At 49.3% G+C, this 22,482-nt stretch overlaps 1 protein-coding gene across 2 annotated transcripts in view; it reads right to left on the bottom strand.

Moving 5' to 3' along the window:
- CREB3 (cAMP responsive element binding protein 3) overlaps positions 1 to 22,267 on the bottom strand; it is a 52,405-nt gene extending 30,138 nt beyond the window's left edge. The window contains exon 1 of one of the 2 annotated variants that reach the window (XM_063957474.1): positions 22,145 to 22,267. The gene's annotated coding sequence lies outside the window, so the exon portion shown is untranslated. The remainder of the gene's footprint in view (positions 1 to 22,144) is intronic. The other variant, XM_063957475.1, reaches the window with a different exon arrangement.
- Positions 22,268 to 22,482: the final 215 nt, after the last annotated feature.

Genomic DNA, 22,482 nt, shown 5'->3' with positions numbered 1-22,482 from the left:
GGACCCCAATCTGAGGCCCATAGACACTCCTGTTTGCAGGAAATGCAGGAATCGACCGAGTTGAAATTTCTTCGTGGAGCCTTCCTGGCCTCACCACGCAACATATTTTCGCCACATGTGGTGATAATGTTGTGCGGTCACGTCCTTTCTAGCTTTGACCAGGTTAGGAATGACCTCTTCCGGAATGCCTTTTTCCCTTAGGATCCGGCGTTCAACCGCCATGCCGTCAAACGCAGCCGCGGTAAGTCTTGGAACAGACATGGTACGTGCTGAAGCAAGTCCCTTCTTAGCGGCAGAGGTCATGAGTCCTCTGCGAGTATCTCTTGAAGTTCCGGGTACCAAGTCCTTCTTGGCCAATCCGGAGCCACGAGTATAGTTCTTACTCCTCTACGTCTTATAATTCTCAATACCTTGGGTATGAGAAGCAGAGGAGGGAACACATACACCGACTGGTACGCCCACTTACCAGAACGTCCACAGCTATTGCCTGAAAGTCTCTTGACCTGGCGCAATACCTGTCCAGTTTTTTGTTCAGGCGGGACGCCATCATGTACACCTTTGGTCTTTCCCAACGGTTCACAATCATGTGGAAAACTTCCTGATGAAGTCCCCACTCTCCCGGGTGGAGGTCGTGCCTGCTGAGGAAGTCTGCTTCCCAGTTGTCCACTCCCGGAATGAACACTGCTGACAGTGCTATCACATGATTTTTCGCCCAGCGAAGAATCCTTGCAGTTTTTGCCATTGCCCTCCTGCTTCTTGTGCCGCCCTGTCTGTTTACGTGGGCGACTGCCGTGATGTTGTCCCACTGGATCAATACCGGCTGACCTTGAAGCAGAGGTCTTGCTAAGTTTAGAGCATTATAAATTTGCCCTTAGCTCCAGTATATTTATGTGGAGAAAAGTCTCCAGACTTAATCACACTCCCTGGAAATTTTTTCCCTGTGTGACTGCTCCCCAGCCTCTCAGGCTGGCCTCCGTGGTCACCAGCATCCAATCCTGAATGCCGAATCTGCGGCCCTCTAGAAGATGAGCACTCTGTAACCACCACAGGAGAGACACCCTTGTCCTTGGAGATAGGGTTATCCGCTGATGCATCTGAAGATGCGATCCGGACCATTTGTCCAGCAGATCCCACTGAAAAGTTCTTGCGTGGAATCTGCCGAATGGAATCGCTTCGTAATAAGCCACCATTTTTCCCAGGACTCTTGTGCAATGATGCACTGACACTTTTCCTGGTTTTAGGAGGTTCCTGACTAGCTCAGATAACTCCCTGGCTTTCTCCTCCGGGAGAAACACCTTTTTCTGGACTGTGTCCAGTCCCTAGGAACAGCAGACGTGTCGTCGGAAACAACTGCGGTTTTGGAATATTTAGAATCCACCCGTGCTGTCGTAGAACTACTTGAGATAGTGCTACTCCGACCTCCAACTGTTCTCTGGACCTTGCTCTTATCAAGAGGTCGTCCATTTTCTTCGAAGAAGAATCATCATTTCGGGCATTACCTTGGTAAAGACCCGGAGTGCCGTGGACAATCCAAACGGCAGCGTCTGAAACTGATAGTGACAGTTCTGTACCACGAACCTGAGATACCCTTGGTGAGAAGGGCAAATTGGGACATGGAGGTAAGCATCCCTGATGTCCCGGGACACCATATAGTCCCCTTCTTCCTGGTTCGCGATCACTGCTCTGAGTGACTCCATCTTGATTTGAACCTTTGTAAGTGTTCAAATATTTCAGATTTAGAATAGGTCTCACCTAGCCTTCTGGCTTCAGTACCACCATATAGTGTGGAATAATACCCCTTTCCTTGTTGTAGGAGGGGTACTTTGATTATCACCTGCTGGGAATACAGCTTGTGAATTGTTTCCAATACTGCCTCCCTGTCGGAGGGAGACGTTGGTAAAGCAGACTTCAGGAACCTGCGAGGGGAAACGTCTCGACTTTCCAATCTGTACCCCTGGGATACTACTTGTAGGATCCAGGGGTCCTGTACGGCCCCAGCGTCATGCTGAGAACTTGGCAGAAGCGGTGGAAGGCTTCTGTTCCTGGGAATGGGCTGCCTGCTGCAGTCTTCTTCCCTTTCCTCTATCCCTGGGCAGATATGCTTATGGGGACGAAAGGACTGAGGCTGAAAAGACGGTGTCTTTTTCTGCATAGATGTGACTTAGGGTAAAAACGGTGGATTTCCCAGCAGTTGCCGTGGCCACCAGGTCCGATGGACCGACCCCCAAATAACTCCTCCCCTTTATACGGCAATACATCTTTGTGCCGTTTGGAATCCGCATCACCTGACCACTGTCGTGTCCATAAACATCTTCTGGCAGATATGGACATCGCACTTACTCTTGATGCCAGAGTGCAAATATCCCTCTGTGCATCTCGCATATATAGAAATGCATTCTTTAAATGCTCTATAGTAAATAAAATACTGTCCCTGTCAAGGGTATCAATATTTTCAGTCAGGGAATCCGACCAAGCCACCCCCGTGCTGCACATCCAGGCTGAGGCGATCGCTGGTCGCAGTATAACACCAGTATGTGTGTATATACTTTTTAGGATATTTTCCAGCCTCCTATCAGCTGGCTCCTTGAGGGCGGCCGTATCTGGAGACGGTACCGCCACTTGTTTTGATAAGCGTGTGAGCGCCTTATCCACCCTAAGGGGTGTTTCCCAACGCGCCCTAACTTCTGGCGGGAAAGGGTATACCGCCAATAATTTTGTATCGGGGGAACCCCGCGCCTCATCACACACTTCATTTAATTTATCTGATTCAGGAAAAACTATAGGTAGTTTTTCCACACCCCACATAATACCCTTTTTTGTGGTACTTGTAGTATCAGAAATATGTAACACCTCCTTCATTGCCCTTAACAAGTAACGTGTGGCCCTAAAGGAAAATACGTTTGTTTCTTCACCGTCGACACTTGAGTCAGTGTCCGTGTCTGTGTCTGTGTCGACCGACTGAGGTAAAATGGGCATTATAACGTCCCTGACGGTGTTTTAGACGCCTGGACAGATACTAATATGTTTGCCGGCCGTCTCATGTCGTCAACCGACTTGCAGCGTGTTGACATTATTACGTAATTCCTTAAATAAGCCATCTATTCCGGTGTCTACTCCCTAGAGAGTGACATCACCATTACAGGCAATTTGCTCCGCCTCCCAACATCGTCCTCATACATGTCGACACACACGTACCGACACACAGCACACACACAGGGAATGCTCTGATAGAGGACAGGACCTACTAGCCCTTTGGGGAGACAGAGGGAGAGTTTGCCAGCACACACCAAAAACGCTATAATTATACAGGGACAACCTTTATATAAGTGCTTTTCCCTTATAGCATTTTAATATATGTAGTCATATCGCCAAATCAGTGCCCCCCCTCTCTGTTTTAACCCTGTTTCTGTAGTGCAGTGCAGGGGAGAGCATGGGAGCCTTCCTAGCAGCATTTCTGTGAGGGAAAATGGCGCTGTGTGCTGAGGAGAATAGGCCCCGCCCCCTTTTTGGTGGGCTTCTTCTCCCGTTTTTCTGAGACCTGGCAGGGGTTAAATACATCCATATAGCCCCCAGGGGCTATATGTGATGTATTTTTAGCCAGAATAAGGTACTATCATTGCTGCCCAGGGCGCCCCCCCCAGCACCCTGCACCCTCAGTGACCGCTGTTATGAAGTGTGCTGACAACAATGGCGCACAGCTGCAGTGCTGTGCGCTACCTTATGAAGACTGAAAAGTCTTCTGCCGCCGGTTTCTGGACCTCTTCACTTTTCGGCATCTGCAAGGGGGTCGGCGGCGCGGCTCCGGGACGAACCCCAGGGTGAGACCTGTGTTCCGACTCCCTCTGGAGCTAATGGTGTCCAGTAGCCTAAGAAGCCAATCCATCCTGCACGCAGGTGAGTTCACTTCTCTCCCCTAAGTCCCTCGATGCAGTGAGCCTGTTGCCAGCAGGACTCACTGAAAATAAAAAACCTAACAAAACTTTTACTCTAAGCAGCTCTTTAGGAGAGCCACCTAGATTGCACCCTTCTCGGCCGGGCACAAAAACCTAACTGAGGCTTGGAGGAGGGTCATAGGGGGAGGAGCCAGTGCACACCACCTGATCCTAAAGCTTTTACTTTTGTGCCTTGTCTCCTGCGGAGCCGCTATTCCCCATGGTCCTGACGGAGTCCCCAGCATCCACTAGGACGTTAGAGAAATAGAATTACCGGTGAGTAAATTCTTATTTTCTCTGACGTCCTAGTGGATGCTGGGAACTCCGTAAGGACCATGGGGATTATACCAAAGCTCCCAAACGGGCGGGAGAGTGCGGATGACTCTGCAGCACCGAATGAGCAAACTCAAGGTCCTCCTCATCCAGGGTATCAAACTTGTAGAATTTTGCAAATGTGTTTGAACCCGACCAAGTAGCAGCTCAGCAAAGTTGTAAAGCCGAGACCCCTCGGGCAGCCGCCCAAGAAGAGCCCACTTTCCTCGTGGAATGGGCTTTTACAGATTTAGGATGCGGCAGTCCAGCCACAGAATGTGCAAGTTGAATCGTGCTACAGATCCAGCGAGCAATAGTCTGCTTAGAAGCAGGAGCACCCAGCTTGTTGGGTGCATACAGGATAAAATAAGATTTTACTCACCGGTAAATCTATTTCTCGTAGTCCGTAGTGGATGCTGGGGACTCCGTAAGGACCATGGGGAATAGCGGCTCCGCATGAGACTGGGCACAGCTAAGAAAGCTTTAGGACTACCTGGTGTGCACTGGCTCCTCCCACTATGACCCTCCTCCAGACTTCAGTAAGGATACTGTGCCCGGACGAGCGTACACAATAAGGAAGGATTTTGAATCCCGGGTAAGACTCATACCAGCCACACCAATCACACCGTATAACTCGTGATAATATACCCAGTTAACAGTATGAAACACAACAGAGCCTCTCAAAAGATGGCTCAACAATAACCCTTGTAGTTAACAATAACTATATACAAGTATTGCAGACAGTCCGCACTTGGGACGGGCGCCCAGCATCCACTACGGACTACGAGAAAATAGGATTTTGGTACTTACCAGGTAAATCCTTTTCTTTGAATCCATAGGGGGCACTGGAGTACTCTTGGGATATGGACGGGCTTCCGTAGGAACAGCACTGAATATTTAAATTTACAACTCTCCACCCCTCCATATCCCCGAGTACCTCAGTGTTTTTTACTGAGCCGAACAGGAACTATAGAGAGGTTGACAATGGAGTATTACATATAACATAACGGACAATAACGAAGTTGACACATAACGTTACTGACAACTAAACAGTTGACACCCTAACCAGCACTTGTAATTTGAACCAGTCGGTGAAAGTGTGTTACCATAAGATCCTCAGAACTCACCACAACTAGGTAAAACTGCTCTGGGTGGGCGTCCAGTGCCCCCTATGGATTCAAAGAAAAGGATTTACCTGGTAAGTACCAAAATCCTATTTTCTTTATCATCCACTAGGGGTCACTGGAGTACTCTTGGGACGTACCAAAGCTTCCCCCGTGGGCGGGAGAGCTGTTTGGCACTTGTAACACTAGGCGGCCAAAGCTAGATGCTGATGCCGCAAACGTATCAAACTTGTAAAAGCGCACAAACGTGTGCACTGAAGACCGTGTAGCCGCACGGCAAAGCTGCGTCGTAGAAGCTCCCCGACCAGCTGCCCATGAAGTTCCCACAGAACGTGTGGAATGAGCGGTTACTGATGTAGGTGGTTGTAACCTAGCATGAAGGTAAGCCTGACGTATGGTCAGTTTTATCCATCTGGATAAGGTTTGTTTAGACGCTGGCCAACCCATCTTGGCCGCATCATAGAGAACAAACAACGTATCCGTCTTACGAACTGAAGACGTTCGGGATACATAAACGCGTAATGCGCGTACCACATCCAGAGTTCCAGAATGTGCCGTCAACACAGGAACTACTATTGGTTGATTGATGTGAAAAGATGACACTACCTTTGGTAAGAAAGCGGGATTCGTCCGAAGTTCCGCTCGGTCATCATGAAACACCAAATACGGTGACTTGCATGACAAGGCACCCAAATCCGAAACACGCCTTGCCGAAGCTAAGGCTAGAAGAAAAATTGTTTTCCAAGTGAGAAACTTTATATCCACTTGCTGTAAGGGTTCAAAATATGAAGACTGTAAGAACTCTAAAACCAGATTCAAGTCCCATGGCGCTGTAGGTGGAATGAATGGAGGCTGTACTCTGAGGACACCCTGGAGAATAGTGCGTATAGACGGCAATAGAGCCAATCGTCTTTGAAAGTAAATTGACAAAGCAGATACCTGCACCTTTAGTGTAGATAAACGCAGGCCTCCATCTAACCCTATTTGTAGAAACAACAATAGGCGGCATAACTTGAAAGATGATGTCGGAAACTTCCGAGCTTCACACCAACCTATATAGGCACGCCATATTCTGTAATAATGAGCTGCCGTAACCGGCTTCCTAGCTCGTAACATGGTTGGTATAACCGAATCTGGAATGCCCTCTCTTCTTAAGAGGGCGGTCTCAACAGCCACCCCGTCAAACGCAGCCGCGCTAAATCGGGGTAAAGGAACGGACCTTGTTGTAACAGGTCTGGACGTAGTGGGAGCGGCCAAGGATCGTCTGCAAGTAGTCCTCGGAGATCCGAGAACCAAGCTCTCCGAGGCCAATGAGGCGCCACTAGTATGACTGTGACCGACTCTCTTTTGATCCGTTTTAGCACCAGAGGGAGCAACGGAAACGGTGGAAACAGATACACAAGACTGTACGGCCACGCGATTGTGAGAGCATCCACCGCCACTGCCTTTGGATCTCTTGTTCTGGACACATACTGGAACGTTTGGTGATTGTGTCGAGACGCCATCAGGTCCACCTGAGGATAACCCCATCGCTGAACCAACATGTGAAACACTTCTGGATTTAATGCCCATTCGCCTGGATGAAAATCCAGACGACTGAGATAATCCGCTTCCCAGTTGTCCACTCCCGGAATGAACACGGCCGACAATATCACCTGGTGGCATTCCGCCCAATTGAGGATTCGAGCTACTTCCAGCATTGCCATGCGGCTTCTCGTTCCTCCTTGTTTGTTGATGTATGCGACCGCCGTCGCATTGTCTGACTGCACTTGGACAGGCTGAGAGCGAAGCATGTGCACTGCTTGTCGTAGCGCATTGTAAATTGTGCGGAGTTCCAGGACATTTATAGACAGCAATTTTTCGTGATCCGCCCAGAGACCCTGGAGCTGACAATTTTGAATTACCGCTCCCCAACCTCTGAGACTGGCGTCCGTAGTTAGAATTATCCAATTCCAGCCTCCGAACCGTCTTCCTGCGGTTAAATTGTGTTCCTTGAGCCACCAGAGCAGAGACACTCTTGCCCTTGGCGACAACCTCACCCTGTGGTGAATCTGCAGATGCGAGCCCGACCACTGGGCGAGCACATTCAGCTGAAATGGACGAGAGTGAAATCTTCCGAACTGAAGCGCCTCGAAAGCTGCCACCATTGTGCCTAAGAGGCGAATGCACAAGTGTACCGACACTGTGCGTGGCTTGAGCACTAATTGTACTAGATGGCGTAGAATTTGTACTTTCTGCTGTGGTAGGTAAATTCTTTGATTGACCGTATCGAGAATCATACCTAGGAACTGAAGGCGTTGAGACGGAATTAGATGTGATTTTTTGAAGTTGACAATCCAACCGTGGTGAACCAGTACATCGTACGTTAGCAGCGCATGTTGGAGAAGTATCTGTTGAGACGGAGCTTTGATGAGCAGATCGTCTAAATATGGAACTATTGTCACTCCCAGGGATCTGAGATGAGCTATCATGACAGACATCACTTTGGTGAATACCCGAGGCGCTGATGACAGGCCAAACGGTAGAGCCTGAAACTGGTAATGGTTCTGGCGTATTGCAAACCGTAAGAATTTCTGATGAGGCTGCCAAATTGGAATGTGTAAGTACGCATCCTTGAGGTCTAGCGCAATCATAAATTCCTTTGGCTCTAAACCCGCAATCACCGAACGCAGAGACTCCATCTTGAATCTGTAGTAAGTTACGTACTGATTGAGACCCTTTAAGTTCAATATTGGTCTGACTGAGCCATCCGGCTTCGGTACCACAAAAAGACTTGAATAATAACCCTGACCCGGGACCGGAATCAAAACTGCCGAATACAGTAGGGACTGAATGGCAATTTGCAGAACCCTCCTCTTGTCGTCTGACAGAGGCAATCCTGTCTTGAAAAACCGCAGAGGCGGAAGATAGTCGAACTCTATTTTGTAACCTTTTAACACTAAATTGCGGATCCACCCATCCGCGGATGTGTGGAACCACGCCAAATGGAACGTCTGAAGGCGTGCTCCCACAATCGGAGAACCGAGATGGGCTGGTAGCCCGTCATGCCACTGGCTTGTCGGTAACCTTAGCGTCCTGGCGAGTTGTGTTGGTTTGTTGGAAACCACGTCCGCGACCACGTCTAGCAGGCGTGGCTGATCCTCTGCCACGTCCTCAAAAGGGCTGAGGTCTAAAGGATTTGAACGTAGGTCCAGCGTACCTTCTTCTTGATACCGGTGGAGGCAATGGTAAGAAAACAGACTTACCTCCCGTAGCCTCAGCAATCCATGCGTCCAATTCAGGACCAAACAACTTCTTGCCATCGTAAGGCAACGTGAGTTCTGTAAGCCATATTATGAGTGCCTTAGTGACCCAAATGCCAACCAATCCAGGTCTCAGCATCACACCTGCTGCTACATACATGGATTTTAGCATAGTTTCTATCTTGCGATCTGAAGGGTCTTTAAGCGTAGTAGCTGCTGGCACTGGTATGGTTAATTTCTTGGTAAGCTTTGACACTGAAGAATCAACTATTGGTGGATTCTCCCATGTACATGTTACCGAGTCTGGAAACGGGTAACTAGACTTAAATCTGCGAGGTATAGAAAACCGTTTATCTGGATTCTGTCGTGTTTCTACTAACATCTGATTAAGAGATTCCGACACAGGAAAACTTATTGGAGTTTTTTGTCGTTTAGTAAATACGACCTGATCATTTGTGAGAGGCTCCTCAGTTTCAGTAAACTTCAGAGACTGACGTACCGCTCTGATGAGATCATCAATGCCGGAGCTGTTAAAATCCTCGCCATCTGACTCCACTTCGCCCTCCTCACCCTCATCTTGTTCCGTGAGGTCTGGCATGGAATCGTCAGAATGCAACATAGCAGAAACTGGAAAATCATAAGACATATGAAATTTATCCCGTTTACCCAAAATGGATTTGGACCTTACGCAAGGCTGAGACGCCTCCGGTAGTTCTGGCGGTCTCACCCTAGACTCAGATCTTACCGTTTCCCGCTCCTGACGAGCGGCGGTCAATTCTGATTGTAACCTATCTAGTACATTTACTAACATACCCCACGGAGGGTCCGGTGAGGACATTGGTTGTAAAACTGGAGCAGAAATGGTATTCTGAACCGAATTCACAAAACATACTGTACATGTGGTAGATCCATCCGGTAATACACTGTTACAGACTTTGCAATTATGCTTTTTATTTTTTGCTGGTGCCTTACTCATTATGGCGACAGACAATACAATACACAAACACCAGACACTTGCACGACTCAGTAAAATAGCAGTAAGGTGTCTCTATATATATATATATCTGGCCAAGTGCAGTACACGTGGCCAGTACTCTGAAATGTGATCCCAAATTCCCTCTAACACCCCTGCGCCTCCGGTGGAGTAGAGATGTAGGACAGGAACGTTCTGGAATCACAGCAGGAAGACACAGGAAACATGGTTAAAATGGCTGCCATGCTTATCCATATAATCACAGTGCAGTTTCATATTGATATTATTAACAGCCTCCCTGCCAGTATAAACATCATTATATATTTATATATGTGCTATACTATCCACAGCCTGTTGCTGCTGTCCTTTCCCCCCCCCTCGCATCTGCTCCATAGTGTGCAGTGCGGGCAGCGGGCACCCCGGGACCTGGGAGCGCGTGTCAGCGCTATGAGACACGGGCAGCAGCGTTCAAGCGGCGGCCGGAAGTGCGGGAGAAGCGGCGGCCGGACCCGTTGAGAGACACGGGTACCCTGTAAGAAGCGCCGGAGCAGCGGCGGCCGGACCCGACTTCAGAGACGCGGGAGCAGTGTAGGACAGCGGGCGCTATGTTACCCGGCGGCCGGAGCAACTGCGGCGGGCGGCAGACAGCCGAAAGACACCAGCGTCTTCCCCACACGTCGGGACGGCAGCGGAAGCTGACCGCCCCGTTCTCCCCCCTCACATACCTGCAATAGTTGTCTGTGAAGAGGCTCCGACGGGGCTTCTTAGTAAGCGCCGGCCAGCCTGCAGGAAGTGTGTGTGGCTGTGCGGGAGCTCTTTCAGAGAGGCCCGACACGCCCCTGCTGCTATCAGCAGCTGCACTATCCCTGACCCTGCCTTTTGGAAGGGGGAAAGGGATGTATAAAAAAGTAAAAATAAAAAATAAAAAATTCAAAGAAAAAATTCAAAGTAATTGTGGACTCAGCCACCTAGCTGTTACTACTTCGAGCACAGAACAAACACTGAGAGGTGCTCGGGGATATGGAGGGGTGGAGTGTTCTAAATTTAAATATTCAGTGCTGTTCCTACGGAAGCCCGTCCATATCCCAAGAGTACTCCAGTGACCCCTAGTGGATGATAAAGAAATAGATTTACCGGTGAGTAAAATCTTATTTTCTCTGACGTCCTAGTGGATGCTGGGGACTCCGTAAGGACCATGGGGATTATACCAAAGCTCCCAAACGGGCGGGAGAGTGCGGATGACTCTGCAGCACCGAATGAGAGAACTCAAGGTCCTCTTCAGCCAGGGTATCAAATTTGTAGAATTTAGCAAACGTGTTTGCCCCTGACCAAGTAGCAGCTCGGCAAAGTTGTAAAGCCGAGACCCCTCGGGCAGCCGCCCAAGAAGAGCCCACTTTCCTCGTGGAATGGGCTTTTACAGATTTAGGCTGCGGCAGGCCAGCCACAGAATGCGCAAGCTGAATTGTGCTACAAATCCAGCGAGCAATAGTCTGCTTTGAAGCAGGAGCACCCATCTTGTTTGGTGCATACAGGATAAATAGCGAGTCAGTCTTCCTGACTCCAGACATCCTGGAAACATAAATTTTCAAGGCCCTGACTACGCTTAGTAACTTGGAGTCCTCCAAGTCCCTAGTAGCCGCAGGCACCACGATAGGTTGGTTCAAGTGAAAAGCTGATACCACCTTAGGAAGAAACTGGGGACGAGTCCTCAATTCTGCCCTATCCATATGGAAAAATCAAATAGGGGCTTTTACATGACAAAGCCGCCAATTCTGACAGACGCCTTGCCGAAGCCAAGGCCAAAAGCATGACCACTTTCCACGTGAGATATTTTAAATCCACGGTTTTAAGTGGCTCAAACGAATGTGACTTTAGGAAACCCAACACCACGTTGAGGTCCCACGGTGCCACTGGAGGCACAAAAGGAGGCTGAATATGCAGCACTCCCTTGACAAAGGTCTGAACTACAGGCAGTGAAGCCAGTTTTTTTTGGAAGAAAATCGACAGAGCCGAGATCTGGACCTTAATGGAACCCAATTTTAGGCCCATAGTCACTCCTGACTGTAGGAAGTGCAGAAATCGACCCAGCTGAAATTCCTCCGTTGGGGCCTTCCTGGCCTCACACCAAGCAACATATTTTCGCCATATGCGGTGATAATGTCTTACGGTCACATCTTTCCTAGCTTTAATCAGCGTAGGAATGACTTCCCCGTCGGAATGCCCTTTTCTTTTAGGATCCGGTGTTCAACCGCCATGCCGTCAAACGCAGCCGCGGTAAGTCTTGGAACAGACAGGGCCCCTGCTGCAGCAGGTCCTGTCTGAGCGGCAGAGGCCATGGGTCCTCTGAGATCATTTCTTGAAGTTCTGGGTACCAAGCTCTTCTTGGCCAATCCGGAACCACAAGTATAGTTCTTACTCCTCTCCTTCTTATTATTCTCAGTACCTTGGGTATGAGAGGCAGAGGAGGGAACACATAAACCGACTGGTACACCCACGGTGTCACTAGAGCGTCCACAGCTATCGCCTGAGGGTCCCTTGACCTGGCGCAATATCTTTTTAGCTTTTTGTTGAGGCGGGACGCCATCATGTCCACCTGTGGCCTTTCCCAACGGTGTACAATCATTTGGAAGACTTCTGGATGAAGTCCCCACTCTCCCGGGTGGAGGTCGTGCCTGCTGAGGAAGTCTGCTTCCCAGTTGTCCACTCCCGGAATGAACACTGCTGACAGTGCTAACACATGATTTTCCGCCCATCGGAGAATCCTTGTGGCTTCTGCCATCGCCATCCTGCTTCTTGTGCCGCCCTGACGGTTTACATGGGCGACCGCCGTGATGTTGTCTGACTGGATCAGCACCGGCTGGTGTTGAAGCAGGGGTCTTGCCTGACTTAGGGCATTGTAAATGGCCCTTAGTTCCAGAATATTTATGTGTAGGGAAGTCTCCTGACTCGTCCATAGTCCTTGGAAGTTTCTTCCCTGTGTGACTGCCCCCCAACCTCGAAGGCTGGCATCCGTGGTCACCAGGACCCAGTCCTGTATGCCGAATCTGCAGCCCTCTAGAAGATGAGCACTCTGCAGCCACCACAACAGCGACACCCTGGTCCTTGGAGACAGGGTTATCAGCCGATGCATCTGAAGTTGCGATCCGGACCACTTGTCCAACAGATCCCACTGAAAGATCCTTGCATGGAACCTTCCGAATGGAATTGCTTCGTAAGAAGCTACCATCTTTCCCAGGACTCGCGTGCAGTGGTGCACCGACACCTGTTTTGGTTTTAGGAGGTCTCTGACTAGAGATGACAATTCCTTGGCCTTCTCCTCCGGGAGAAACACCTTTTTCTGTTCTGTGTCCAGAACCATCCCCAGGAACAGTAGACGCGTCGTAGGAACCAGCTGCGACTTTGGAATATTCAGGATCCAGCCGTGCTGTTGTAGCACTTCCCGAGCTAGTGCTACTCCGATCAACAACTGTTCCCTGGACCTCGCCTTTACAAGGAGATCGTCCAAGTACGGGATAATTAGAACTCCCTTTTTTCGAAGGAGTATCATCATTTCGGCCATTACCTTGGTAAATACCCTCGGTGCCGTGTACAGACCAAACGGCAACGTCTGGAATTGGTAATGACAGTCCTGTACCACAAATCTGAGGTACTCCTGGTGAGGAGGGTAAATGGGGACATGCAGGTAAGCATCCTTGATGTCCAGTGATACCATGTAATCCCCTTCGTCCAGGCTTGCAATAACCGCCCTGAGCGATTCCATTTTGAACTTGAACCTTCTTATATAAGTGTTCAAGGATTTCAAATTTAAAATGGGTCTCACCGAACCGTCCGGTTTCAGTACCACAAACATTGTGGAATAGTAACCCCGTCCCTGTTGAAGGAGGGGTACTTTGGTTATCACCTGCTGGGAGTACAGCTTGTGAATCGCCTCCAGCACCGCCTCCCTGTCTGGGGGAGTAGTTGGCAAGGCTGATTTGAGGAAACGGCGAGGGGGAGACGTCTCGAATTCCAGCTTGTACCCCTGAGATACCACTTGTAGAATCCAGGGATCCACCCGTGAGCGAACCCACTGGTCACTGAAGTTCAGGAGACGGGCCCCCACCGCACCTGGCTCCACCTGTGGAGCCCCAGCGTCATGCGGTGGACTTAGAGGAAGCGGGAGAGGACTTTTGTTCCTGGGAACTTGCTGTTTGGTGCAGCTTTTTCCCCCTACCTCTGCCTCTGGGCAGAAAGGACGCGCCTTTAACCCGCTTGCCTTTCTGGGGCCGAAAGGACTGTACCTGATAATACGGTGCTTTCTTTGGCTGTAAGGGAACATGGAGTAAAAATGTCGACTTCCCAGCCGTCGCTGTGGAAACGAGGTCCGAGAGACCATACCCAAACAATTCCTCACCTTTGTAAGGCAAAACCTCCATGTGCCTTTTAGAATCCGCATCACCTGTCCACTGCCGAGTCCATAATACTCTCCTGGCAGAAATGGACATTGCATTTATTCTAGATGCCAGTTGGCAAATATCCCTCTGTGCATCTCTCATGTATAAGACTGCGTCTTTTATATGCTCTACGGTTAGCAATATAGTGTCCTTGTCAAGGGTATCAATGTTATCAGACAGGGAATCTGACCACGCAGCTGCAGCACTGCACATCCATGCTGAAGCAATAGCTGGTCTCAGTATAATACCTGAGTGTGTATATACAGACTTCAGGATAGCCTCCAGCTTTCTATCCGCAGGCTCCTTTAGGGCGGCCGTGTCCGGAGACGGTAGTGCCACCTTTTTTGACAAGCGTGTGAGCGCTTTATCCACCCTAGGGGATGTCTCCCAACGTTTCCTGTCCTCTGGCGGGAAAGAGTACGCCATTAGTAATCTTTTAGAAATTACCAGTTTCTTATCGGGGGAAACCCACGCTTCATCACACACTTCATTTAAGTCTTCAGAAGGGGGAAAAACCACAGGTTGCTTTTTCTCCCCAAACATAATACCCTTTTTAGTGGTACCTGGGTTAATGTCAGAAATGTGCAACACATTTTTCATTGCCGTAATCATGTAACGGATGGCCCTATTGGAATGTACACTAGTCTCATAGTCGTCGACACTGGAGTCAGTATCCGTGTCGACATCTGTGTCTGCCATCTGAGGTAGCGGGCGTTTTTGAGCCCCTGGTGGCTTTTGAGACGCCTGGGCAGGCACGGACTGAGAAGCCGGCTGTCCCACATCTGCTATGTCATCAAACCTCTTATGTAAGGAGTTGACACTGTCACGTAATTCCTTCCACATATCCATCCACTCAGGTGTCGACCCCGCAGGGGGTGACATCACATTTATCGGCACCTGCTCCGCCTCCACATAAGCCTCCTCATCAAACATGTCGACACAGCCGTACCGACACTCCGCACACACACAGGGAATGCTCTGACTGAGGACAGGACCCCACAAAGTCCTTTGGGGAGACAGAGAGAGAGTATGCCAGCACACACCACAGCGCTATAAATCACAGGGATGTACACTATAATGAGTGATTTTACCTTATAGCAGCTATATATATATAGTATTTGCGCCTAAATTTAGTGGCCCCCCCCCTCTCTTTTTTACCCTATTGAGCCTGGAAACTGCAGGGGAGAGCCTGGGGAGTATTTTATTGCCAATGTAAGGTAATCTTATTGCAGCCCAGGGCCCCCCCCCCCACAGCGCCCTGCACCCATCAGTGACCGGAGTGTGAGGTGTGCATGGGGAGCAATGGCGCACAGCTGCAGTGCTGTGCGCTACCTTAATGAAGACCAGAGTCTTCAGCCGCCGATTTCCTGGACGTTCTTCTTGCTTCTGGCTCTGCAAGGGGGACGGCGGCGCGGCTCCGGACGACCGAGGCTGGGCCTGTGTTCGATCCCTCTGGAGCTAATGGTGTCCAGTAGCCTAGAAGCCCAAGCTAGCTGCAAGCAGGTAGGTTTGCTTCTCTCCCCTCAGTCCCACGTAGCAGTGAATCTGTTGCCAGCAGATCTCACTGAAAATAAAAAACCTAAATATACTTTCTTTTCTAGAAGCTCAGGAGAGCCCCTAGTGTGCAACCAGCTCGAGCCGGGCACAGATTCTAACTGAGGTCTGGAGGAGGGTCATAGTGGGAGGAGCCAGTGCACACTAGGTAGTCCTAATTATTTCTTAGAGTGCCCAGTCTCCTTCGGAGCCCGCTATTCCCCATGGTCCTTACGGAGTTGCCAGCATCCACTAGGACGTCAGAGAAATATAGGGTATGAGGGGGTATACAGTGTATATATAGGGTATGAGGGTATATACAGTGTATATATAGGGTAGGGGGTATACAGTGTATATATAGTGTATGGGAGGGGGTATACAGTGTATATATAGTGTATGTGTATGGGAGGGGGTATTCAGTGTATATATAGGGTATGAGGGCGTAAACAGTGTATATATAGGGTATGAGGGTATATACAGTGTGTATATAGGGTAGGGTATATAGTGTATATATAGGGTATGGGGGCACACAGTGTGCGTATATGGGGTGAGGAAGGGTATATACAGTGTATATATTGGGTATGGGGGCACACAGTGTGTATATATGGGCTGGGGGAGGGTATATACAGTGTATATAAAGGGTATGGGTACACAGAGTGTGTGTATATGTGGTGGGGAGGGTATATATAGTGTATATATAGTGTATATATAGGGTATGGGGGCACACAGTGCGTACATATACGGTAGTGAGGGGGGTATACAGTGTATATACAGGGTAGTGGGGGTACACAGTGTATATAATAAGAATTTACTTACCGATAATTCTATTTCTCGGAGTCCGTAGTGGATGCTGGGGTTCCTGAAAGGACCATGGGGAGTAGCGGCTCCGCAGGAGACAGGGCACAAAAAGTAAAGCTTTAGGATCAGGTGGTGTGCACTGGCTCCTCCCCCTATGACCCTCCTCCAAGCCAGTTAGGTACTGTGCCCGGACGAGCGTACACAATAAGGGAGGAATTTTGAATCCCGGGTAAGACTCATACCAGCCACACCAATCACACCGTACAACTTGTGATCTAAACCCAGTTAACAGTATGATAACAGCGGAGCCTCCGAAAAGATGGCTCACAACAATAATAACCCGATTTTTGTAACTATGTACAAGTATTGCAGATAATCCGCACTTGGGATGGGCGCCCAGCATCCACTACGGACTCCGAGAAATAGAATTATCGGTAAGTAAATTCTTATTTTCTCTATCGTCCTAGTGGATGCTGGGGTTCCTGAAAGGACCATGGGGATTATACCAAAGCTCCCAAACGGGCGGGAGAGTGCGGATGACTCTGCAGCACCGAATGAGAGAACTCCAGGTCCTCTTTTGCCAGGATATCAAATTTGTAGAATTTTACAAACGTGTTCTCCCCTGACCACGTAGCTGCTCGGCAGAGTTGTAATGCCGAGACCTCTCGGCAGCCGCCCAAGATGAGCCCACCTTCCTTGTGGAATGGGCCTTAACCGATTTAGACTGTGGCAGGCCTGCCTCAGAATGTGCAAGTTGAATTGTGTTACAAATCCAACGAGCAATCGCCTGCTTAGAAGCAGGCGCACCCAACTTGTTGGGTGCATACAGTATAAACAGCGAGTCAGATTTTCTGACTCCAGCTGTCCTGGAACATATTTTCAGGGCCCTGACAACTCCTAGCAACTTGGAGTCCTCCAAGTCCCTAGTAGGTGCAAGGCACCACAATAAGCTGGTTCAGGTGAAACACTGACACCACCTTAGGGAGAGAACTGGGGACGAGTCCGCAGCTCTGCCCTGTCCGAATGGACAAACAGATATGGGCTTTTTTGAGAAAAAACCACCAATTTGACACTCGCCTGGTCCAGGCCAGGGCCAAGAGCATGGTCACTTTTTATGTGAGATGCTTCAAATCCACATATTTGACTGGTTTTAAACCAATGTGATTTGAGGAATCCCAGAACTACGTTGAGATCCCACAGTGCCACTGGAGGCACAAAAAAGGGGTTTGTATATGCAATACTCCCTTGACAAACTTCTGGACTTCAGGAACTGAAGCCAATTCTTTCTGGAAGAAAATTTACAGGGCCGAATTTGAACCTTAATGGACCCCAATTTGAGGCCCATAGACACTCCTGTTTTCAGGAAATGCAGGAAACGACCGAGTTGAAATTTCTTTGTGGGCCTTCCTGGCCTCACACCACGCAACATATTTTCGCCACACGTGGTGATAATGTTGTGCGGTCACCTCCTTTCTGGCTTTGACCAGGGTAGGAATGACCTCTTCCGGAATGCCTTTTTTCCCTTAGGATCCGGCTTTCCATCGCCATGCCGACAAACGCAGCTGCGGTAAGTCTTGGAACAGACATGGTACTTGCTGAAGCAAGTCCCTTCTTAGCGGCAGAGGCCATAAGACCTCTGTAAGCATCTCTTGAAGTTCCGGGTACCAAGTCCTTCTTGGCCAATCCGGAGCCATGAGTATAGTTCTTACTCCTCTACGTCTTATAATTCTCAGCACCTTAGGTATGAGAAGCAGAGGAGGGAACACATACACCGACTGGTACACCCACGGTGTTACCAGAACGTCCACATCTATTGCCTGAGGGTCTCTTGACCTGGCGCAATACCTGTCCCGTTTTTTTGTTCAGACGGGACGCCATCATGTCCACCTTTGGTATTTCCCAACGGTTTACAATCATGTGGAAAAAACTTCTCAATGAAGTTTCCACTCTCCCGGGTGGAGGTCGTGCTGAGGAAGTCTGCTTCCCAGTTTCCATTCCCGGGATGAAAAACTGCTGACAGTGTTATCACATGATTTTCCGCCCAGCGAAAAGTCCTTGCAGTTTCTGCCATTGCCCTCCTGCTTCTTGTGTCGCCCTGTCTGTTTACGTGGGCGACTGCCGTGATGTTTTTCCCACTGGATCAATACCGGCTGACCTTGAAGCAGAGGTCTTGCTAAGCTTAGAGCATTATAAATTTACCCTTAGCTCCAGTATATTTATGTGGAGAAAAGTCTCCATACTTGATCACACTCCCTGGAAATTTTTTCCTTGTGTGACTGCTCCCCAGCCTCTCAGGCTGGGCTCCGTGGTTACCAGCATCCAATCCTGAATGCCGAATCTGCTGCCCTCTAGAAGATGAGCACTCTATAACCACCACAGGAGAGACACCCTTGTCCTTGGATATTGGGTTATCCGCTGATGCATCTGAAGATGCGATCCGGACCATTTGTCCAGCAGATCCCACTGAAAAATTCTTACGTGAAATCTGCCGAATGGAATTGCTTCGTAGGAAGCCACCATTTTTACCAGGACCCTTGTGCAATGATGCACTGTTTTTAGGAGGTTCCTGACTTGCTCGGATAACTCCCTGGCTTTCTCTTCCGGGAGAAACACCTTTTTCTGGACTGTGTCCAGAATCATCCCTAGGCACAGCAGACGTGTCGTCGGGATCAGCTGCGATTTTGGAATATTTAGAATCCACCCGTGCTGATTGTAGCAGTATCCGAGATAGTGCTACTCCGACCTCCAACTGTTCCCTGGACTATGCCCCTATCAGGAGATCGTCCAAGTAAGGGATAATTAAGACGCCTTTTCTTCGAAGAAGAATCATCAATTCGGCCATTACCTTGGTAAAGACCCCAGGGTGCCGTGGACAATCCAAACGGCAGCGTCTGAAACTGATAGTGACAGTTCTGCACCACGAACCTGAGGTACCCTTAGTGAGAAGGGCAAATTTTGGGACATAGAGGTAAGCATCCCTGATGTCCCGGGACACTATATAGTCCCCTTATTCCTGGTTCGTTATCACTGCTCTGAGTGACTTCATCTTAATTTGAACCTTTGTAAGTGTTCAAAAAAATTTTTTTAGAATAAGTCTCACCTAGCCTTCTGGCTTCAGTACCACAATATAGTGTGGAATAATACCCCTTTTCTGTAGTAGGAGGGGTAATTTAATTATCACCTGCTGGGAATACAGCTTGTGAATTTTTTCCCATACTACCTCCTTGTCGGAGGGAGACTTGGTAAAGCAGACTTCAGGAGCCTGCGAAGGGGAAACGTCTCGACATTCCCATCTGTACCCCCGGGATACTACTTGTAGGATCCAGGGGTCCTGTACGGTCTCAGCGCCATGCTGAGAACTTGTCAGACGCGGTGGAACGCTTCTGTTCCTGGGAATGGGCTGCCTGCTGCAGTCTTCTTCCCTTTCCTCTATCCCTGGGCAGATATGATCTTATAGGGACGAGAGGACTGAGGCTGAAAAGACGGTGTCTTTTTCTGCAGAGATGTGACTTAGGGTAAAAAACGGTGGATTTTCCAGCAGTTGCCGTGACCACCAGGTCCGATGGACCGACCCCAAACAAGTCCTCTTCCTGTATACGGCCATACTGTGCCGTTTGGAATCTGCATCACCTGACCACTGTCGTGTCCATAACATCTTCTGGCAGTTATGGACATCGCGTTTATTCATGATGCCAGAGTGCAAATATCCCTCTGTGCATCTCGCATATATAGAAATGCTCTATAGTCAATAAAATACTGTCCCTGTCAAGGGTATCAATATTTTTAGTCAGGGAATCCGACCAAGCCACCCTAGCTCTGCACATCCAGGCTGAGGCGATCGCTGGCCGCAGTATAACACCAGTATGTGTGTATATACTTTTTATTATATTTTCCAGCCTTGTCAGCTGGTCCTTGAGGACGGCCCTATCTATAGACGGTACCGCCACTTGTTTTGATAAGCGTGTGAGCGCCTTATCCACCTTAAAGGGTGTTTCCCAACGCGCCCTAACTTCTGGCGGGAAAGGGTATACCGCCCATAATTTTCTATCGGGGGGAACCCACGCATCATCACACACTTTATTTAATTTATCTGATTCAGGAAAAACTATGGTAGTTTTTTCACATCCCACATAATACCCTCTTTTGTGGTACTTGTAGTATCAGAAATACGTAACACCTCCTTCATTGCCCTTAACGTGTGGCCCTAATAAGGAATACGTTTGTTTATTCACCGTCGACACTGGATTCAGTGTCCCTGTCTGTGTCTGTGTCGACCGACTAAAGTAAACGGGCGTTTTAAAACCCCTGACGGTGTTTTTGAGACGTCTGGACCGGTACTAATTGTTTGTCGGCCGTCTCATGTCGTCAACCGACCTTGCAGCGTGTTGACATTATCACGTAATTTCCTAAATAAGCCATCCATTCCGGTGTCGACTCCCTAGAGAGTGACATCACCATTACAGGCAATTGCTCCGCCTCCTCACCAACATCGTCCTCCTACCTGTCGACACACACGTACCGACACACAGCACACACACAGGGAATGCTCTGATAGAGGACAGGACCCACTAGCCCTTTGGAGAGACAGAGGGAGAGTTTGCCAGCACACACCAAAACGCTATAATTATATAGGGACAACCTTATATAAGTGTTTTCCCTTATAGCATCTTAATATATATATAAGCATATCGCCAAATTAGTGCCCCCCCTCTCTGTTTTAACCCTGTTTCTGTAGTGCAGTGCAGGGGAGAGCCTGGGAGCCTTCCCTCCAGCCTTTCTGTGAGGGAAAATGGCGCTGTGTGCTGAGGAGATAGGCCCCGCCCCTTTTTCGGCGGCCTCGTCTCCCGCTCTTAACGGATTCTGGCAGGGGTTAAATATCTCCATATAGCCTCCGGAGGCTATATGTGAGGTATTTTTAGCCAAATTAGGTATTCATTTGCCTCCCAGGGCGCCCCCCTCCCAGCGCCCTGCACCCTCAGTGACTGCCGTGTGAAGTGTGCTGAGAGGAAAATGGCGCACAGCTGCAGTGCTGTGCGCTACCTTTAGAAGACTGAGGAGTCTTCTGCCGCCGATTCTGGACCTCTTCTTACTTCAGCATCTGCAAGGGGGCCGGCGGCAAGGCTCCGGTGACCATCCAGGCTGTACCTGTGATCGTCCCTCTGGAGCTGATGTCCAGTAGCCAAGAAGCCAATCCATCCTGCACGCAGGTGAGTTCACTTCTTCTCCCCTAAGTCCCTCGTTGCAGTGATCCTGTTGCCAGCAGGACTCACTGTAAAATAAAAAACCTAAGCTAAACTTTCCTAAGCAGCTCTTTAGGAGAGCCACCTAGATTGCACCCTTCTCGGCCGGGCACAAAAATCTAACTGAGGCTTGGAGGAGGGTCATAGGGGGAGGAGCCAGTGCACACCACCTGATCTGGAAAAGCTTTACTTTTTGTGCCCTGTCTCCTGCGGAGCCGCTACTCCCCATGGTCCTTTCAGGAACCCCAGCATCCACTAGGACGATAGAGAAATAGGGTATGAGGGGGTATACATAGTGTATGAGGGGGTACACAATAGGTATATACTGGGTACAGGGGTATACAGTAGGTATATATGTGGTATGGGGGTACACAGTAGGTATATGTGGGCTGGGGGAGGGTATATACAGTGTATATATAGGATATGGGGGTACACAGTAGGTATATACAGTGTATGTATGGGTTATGGGGGCACACAGGGTGTATATATGGGGTGGGGGAAGGTATATAAGTGTATGGGGGTACACAGTAGGAATATACGGGGTACGGGGGTCTCACCGTCCTCCCGGGGACACACACAGTCAGTATGACGGACGCGCCTCTACTCTCTGCTCTCTTTGACTTCCTGGTTCCAACACAACATAAATGACGTCACCAGCCACCGCGATGCACTCTGGGACGTGTAGTCAGATATGCTAATAACCCCTCCCACTGAGCGCTGATTGGCTGCCTCAGATATCTAACCACCGAAATATCAATGATTAGACGAGTCGCGCCTTACAAAACCACGTGACTGAGACAGAACGCGTAATGCTCCGCCCGCTGTCACATGACATGTAAGGGTAAATGCAGTGTGGGGGGTTGAGGTGCTGCTGTGAGGAAATAGGCGTGTGCAC

This window comes from Pseudophryne corroboree, chromosome 1, assembly GCF_028390025.1.
Source record: "Pseudophryne corroboree isolate aPseCor3 chromosome 1, aPseCor3.hap2, whole genome shotgun sequence".
Classification (NCBI taxonomy): domain Eukaryota; kingdom Metazoa; phylum Chordata; class Amphibia; order Anura; family Myobatrachidae; genus Pseudophryne; species Pseudophryne corroboree.
The sequence above is the reverse complement of the archived record's forward strand: the minus strand, read 5'-3'. Positions and strand labels throughout refer to the sequence as shown.